We start from the raw sequence: 6,026 nt of genomic DNA on the forward strand, positions 1-6,026 counted from the left end.
AGTGCTGGGATTACAGGTGTAAGCCACCACGCCCAGCCTAGGAGGTACATTTCTACTCCCTCTCCACCCTTTATTTGCTTCTCCCCACAGGAGGAGGAGTAACTAATACTTAGGATGGTCTGCTTTTCATTGGTCCCAATTCTGGGCCAGGTTAACATGTTCAAAGTCACTGCAAATAAATGATCTGACCTCTTGCTCCATTTGTCTGTACAAATGGCAAATATTTTGTTTCCTGCTTCTGTGGCCAGGTCATGGCTTCTCCTGCCTGTGGCTGGATGGCTAATTCTGTCTAAATTAGGAGGAAGAAGTAGGAAGTCCATTTTGGCCTTGGGGCTCTTCTATGTTCTCCAATACAGCATTAATATTAGCACAGCTCATACTTTAACTCCCATCTCATTCTGTATATATTTCATTTTTTTTAAAAAATGTGATACTGTTTATTTAACTTCAAAAACATTTCAGCATTCTAAACATACAAAAGGATAACAGAATGTTGCAAATCGTGTTTGAGTACAGAAGGTTCTTGAACTTTCATTGATGCAGTGGCTCTTTGCTTTGTTAACAACGAAGAGTTCTATAGTTTGTTTTAAAACAAACAGTTTAAAAACTACCACACACACACACACAAACCCAAAAACTTCTCATGCCAGCTGACCCCACTTTGTTCACAGCTAAGATGGCAGCAGAATGCTATGTCAATATATACAGAAACAAGACAACCTGAAGCTAAATGGATGACCCCTGCAGAGTCAACAGGTCCAGCCTTACACTGTATGCCCTGCGCTACGGCCCCTCCAAAAGGCATCTTCCCCACAGCCTCAACACCAAGCAAGGAGCATCAAGAGTTTTTCTCCGGTGTTTTGTTCTTTTTACAAACTATAGATATATACAGTTGACAACTCAGGATTTCTAACCAATAACCATATAGTTAACACCACCTTACCAAAAAAAAAAAAAAAGCCAAAAACATCATTAAGTGCCTTCCCACACCAACAGCAAAGTGCACAGAGTGAGGGGAACAGCAGAGTACCTTTTCATTTTAAAAATGTTTGGAAATCCTCTCCCTCTCCCTATCCCCCTCCCCCTCCCCCTCCCCACGGTCTCCCTCTCCCTCTCTTTCCATGGTCTCCCTCTGATGCCGAGCCAAAGCTGGACTGTACTGCTGCCATCTTGGCTCACTGCAACCTCCCTGCCTGATTCTCCTGCCTCAGCCTGCCGAGTGCCTGCGATTGCAGGCGCGCGCCGCCACGCCTGACTGGTTTTCGTATTTTTTTGGTGGAGACGGGGTTTCGCTGTGTTGGCCGGGCTGGTCTCCAGCTCCTAACCGCGAGTGATCTGCCAGCCTCGGCCTCCCGAGGTGCCGGGATTGCAGACGGAGTCTGGTTCACTCAGTGCTCAATGGTGCCCAGGCTGGAGTGCAGTGGCGTGATCTCAGCTAGCTACAACCACCTCCCAGCCGCCTGCCTTGGCCTCCCAAAGAGCTGAGATTGCAGCCTCTGCCCGGCCGCCACCCCGTCTGGGAAGTGAGGAGCGTCTCTGCCTGGCCGCCCATTGTCTGGGACATGAGGAGCCCCTCTGCCTGGCTGCCCAGTCTGGAAAGTGAGGAGCGTCTCTGCCCGGCCGCCATCCCATCTAGGAAGTGAGGAGCGCCTCTTCCCGGCCGCCATCCCATGTAGGAAGTGAGGAGCATCTCTGCCCGGCCGCCCATCGTCTGGGATGTGGGGAGCGCCTCTGCCCCGCCGCCCCGTCTGGGATGTGAGGAGCGCCTCTGCCCGGCCGTGACCCCATCTGGGAGGTGAGGAGCGTCTCTGCCCAGCCACCCCATCTGAGAAGTGAGGAGACCCTCCGCCTGGCAGCCGCCCCGTCTGAGAAGTGAGGAGCCCCTCCGTCCGGCAGCCACCCCGTCTGGGAAGTGAGGAGCATCTCCGCCCAGCAGCCACCCCGTCCGGGAGGGAGGTGGGGGGGTCAGCCCCCCACCCGGCCAGCCGCCCAGTCCGGGAGGGAGGCGAGGGGGTCAGCCCCCGCCAGGCCAGCCGCCCCGTCCGGGAGGGAGGTGGGGGGGTCAGCCCCCCACCCGGCCAGCCGCCCCGTCCGGGAGGTGAGGCGCCTCTGCCCGGCTGCCCCTACTGGGAAGTGAGGAGCCCCTCTGCCCGGCCAGCTGCCCCATCCGGGAGGGAGGCGGGGGGGTTGGCCAGCCGTCCCGTCCGGGAGGGAGGTGGGGGGGTCAGCCTCCCGCCCGGCCAGCCGCCCCGTCCGGGAGGTGAGGCGCCTCTGCCCGGCCACCCCTACTGGGAATTGAGGAGCCCCTCTGCCCGGCCACCACCCCGTCTGGGAGGTGTACCCAACAGCTCATTGAGAACGGGCCATGATGACAATGGCGGTTTTGTGGAATAGAAAGGGGGGAAAGGTGGGGAAAAGATTGAGAAATCGGATGGTTGCCATGTCTGTGTAGAGAGAAGTAGACATGTGAGACTTTTCATTTTGTTCTGTACTAAGAAAAATTCTTCTGCCTTGGGATCCTGTTGATCTGTGACCTTACCCCCAACCCTGTGCTCTCTGAAACATGTGCTGTGTCCACTCAGGGTTAAATGGATTAAGGGCGGTGCAAGATGTGCTTTGTTAAACAGATGCTTGAAGGCAGCATGCTCGTTAAGAGTCATCACCACTCCCTAATCTCAAGTACCCAGGGACACAAACACTGCGGAAGGCCGCAGGGTCCTCTGCCTAGGAAAACCAGAGACCTTTGTTCACTTGTTTATCTGCTGACATTCCCTCCACTATTGTCCTATGACCCTGCCAAATCCCCCTCTGCGAGAAACACCCAAGAATGATCAATAAAAAAAAAAAATGTTTGGAAATATGTACAACTTTGATACAGTTTCAGGGTGCTCTGGACACCCATGGCCACATCATGTAAACCACTGACAATCTCTAGAACACTTTGAGAGACTACAATATGATTGTGATCAAATTTTGCAGTTAAGCTTAATGAGGGCAACAGACAGTTCTCAAATAAGAGATGTGTCCATTACTGCGCTCCACGCAGCGCCTGTAATCCTCCACTTTGGGAGGCTGAGGCGGGCAGATCACCTGAGGTCAGGAGTTCAAGACCAGCCTGGCCAATGTGGTGAAACCCCGTCTCTACTAAAAATACAAAAATTAGCCAGGCGTGGTGGCTCATGCTCGTAATCCCCAGCTACTCGGGAGGCTGAGGCAGGAGAATTGCTTGAACCTGGGAGGCAGAGGTTGCAGTGAGCCGAGATTGTGCCACTGCATTCCAGCTTGGGTGAAAGAGTGAGACTCCGTCTCAAAAATAAAACAAAAACAAAAAGAAAAAATTATGGCACTCCCCTACTCTAAGGTATTCACAAGGAGACAGATAAACAGTTTTTAAATTCATCCTCCTCGTCCTCCTCCTCCTCTTCTTCCTCCTCCTCATCTTCTTCATCTTCCTCTTCCACCTTTATCTGGGCAACTTCAGCAGGACTCTTTGCGCCATCAAACTTTCCTTTCGACTTATACTCAGCAACATCCTTCTCATACTCCTCCTTCAGTTTTGCCGCCTTAGTGATGTAAGGCTGCTTTTCACTGTCATTTAAGTTATTCTACATCTCACCCAGCTTTTTTGCCATGTCTCCAATAGAGATGCCAGGGTTTGTGGATTTTATCTTGGGGTGGAATTCTGAACAGAACAGGAAGAATCCAGATGGTGGCCTTTTGAAGGTATTAGAATCCTTCTTCTTCTTGCCTCCCTTAGCTGGTCCATAATCCTTCATTTCCCGATCATAGCGTACTTTATCCACCTTTGCCAGTTTATCAAATTTAGACTTTTCTTTCCTGGACATTGTCTTCCACCTCCTGGAGCACTTCTTGGAAAATTCTGCAAAATTGACAGGGACCTCTTGGTATTTCTTCTTACGTTCTTCTCTGCACGTCTGCACAAAGAAGGCATAGGCAGACATCTTGCCATTTGGTTTCTTGGGGTCACCTTTAGCCATCCTGACTGTATTGTTCACTAGTCTGGGCAGCGCAGGGCATGACACGCAGCTCTGTGCTCCCCAGCCTCACGCTAGCTGCCTCCAGGAGAGCTGCCTCCTCCTTCCTTTCTTTCTTTTCTTTCCTTTCCTTCCTTTCCTTCTCTCTCTCTCTCTCTTTTCTTTTTTCGGAGTCTCTCACTTGTCGTCCTGGCTTGAGTGCAGTGGTGCAATCTCAGCTCACCGCAACCTCCGCCTCCTGGATTCAAGCGATTCTCCTGCCTCAGCCTTCTGAATAGCTGGGACTACAGGTGTGTGCCACCACGCCTGGCTAATTTTTGTATTTTAGTAAAGACAGGGTTTCACCATGTTGGTCAGCCTGGTTTCGAACTCCTGACCTCGTGATCCGGCCACCTCTGCCTCCCAAAGTTCTGGGATTACAGGCATGAGCCTCCATGTCCGGCCCTCCTGTATATATTTCTTTATTGGCTCAGATTCCGTAGGGAAGGTGATTAATTAGCACTCTTGATCCCCTTCCCTATTATGTACATAGCTTTCCATTGAAGAGGATCCCATTACACCACACACACACACACACACACACACACACACCTTTACCTTAAGGACCTATACCTATAGGGTATAGTCCACAACTCTTTATCTGAGATTCATGTTCTTCTCAAACCTGCCTCTCCATACTTATCCCCTACTGTCTCCTGAAACAAACCCTTTGTTTCAGTCAGACCACTTCACCCAATTATATTCCAGACACTGGATCTCTGCTTAGCCATTTCCTCTCCCTGAGAAACTCTTCCCACTGTTCCCTGCCGGTCCAAATCCTACCATATTTCAAAGCCGAGGTCATCTTTCTCTGTGAAAACTCTCCTGGACATTCGTACACAGAGTAAATTTATTTATTACCTGTAGCATAAATTAGGATTAACTTTTCTCTTTCTTTGTCTATACATCCATTCTCCCCACAACTAGATTTGTGAGTCCCTGGAGAGCATGGGTCACATTTTCTCTCTTTGTTCCCTCAAAGCTTAGCATGAGTTAGAATCTCAACAAATATTTGTGGCTAGAATTTATCTTCTATTTCCCTATTTCAGACCACCAGTTTCCTGAGCTAGTGGTTTTAAGGATATGAAATTGCTCTTCAGCCACCATTAATAATAGCAATAGATTACCTTATAAAAATACTTTAATAGCTTCCATTTATTACACATTTACTCTGCCAGTCACCACACTTTACCTGGATTAACTCACAGACTCCTCATACCAACACTTTTAGAGATTCAGAATGCTTAGGTAATTTATTCAAGGTCCATCAGCCCATATGTGTAGAACAGAAACCTCTTCTTCTACAATAGAAAACAATAATCTTGACCGAGTGCCATAGCTCATGCCTGTAATCCCAGCACTTTGGGAGGCTGAGGCGGGCGGATCATGAGGTCAAGAGTTCGAGACCAGCCGGGCCAATATGGTGAAACCCCCGTCTCTACTAAAAATACAAAAATTAGCCAGGAGTGGTGGTGGCACACCTGTAGTCCCAGCTACTCAGGAGGCTGAGGCAGAAGAATCGCTTGAACCTGTGAGGCGGAGGTTGCAGTGAGCCAAGATGGCACCACTGCACTCCAACCTGGGTGACAGAGTAACGCTCTGTCTTAAAAAAAAAAAAATCTTATACAGATGTTTACTGTAGCCCTAGCAAGGGCAAATAAATCTCTGCCCTAAGCCTCTTGCTAAGTATCTGCATGGGTTATGACTTAGTAAAGTACCTACAGGAATTCCGTTAATGCTAAAATTCCTTTCTTAAGAACATTCACATAATGAATAGCAACACTCAGCATTCATTCATGAAGATTTAAAAACTAGTAGCAACACCATTCTTTAATCCAGTCCAATTTCACAGGTGCTATCAAAGCAATGCTAAGATTGTCTCTTAGCAATCTTAACTTGATTACCTCTTTAAAGGCCCTATCCCCAATACAGTCATATCCGGAGGTCCTGGGGGTTAGGACTTCAACATAGGAATTTTGGGAGGAAACAACT

At 49.2% G+C, this 6,026-nt stretch overlaps 1 pseudogene; it reads right to left on the reverse strand.

Moving 5' to 3' along the window:
* Positions 1–3,365: 3,365 nt before the first annotated feature.
* LOC107972687 (high mobility group protein B3-like) lies at positions 3,366–4,227 on the reverse strand (annotated as a pseudogene).
* Positions 4,228–6,026: the final 1,799 nt, after the last annotated feature.

Source organism: Pan troglodytes, chromosome X, assembly GCF_028858775.2.
Source record: "Pan troglodytes isolate AG18354 chromosome X, NHGRI_mPanTro3-v2.0_pri, whole genome shotgun sequence".
In the NCBI taxonomy this organism is placed as follows: Eukaryota; Metazoa; Chordata; class Mammalia; order Primates; family Hominidae; genus Pan; species Pan troglodytes.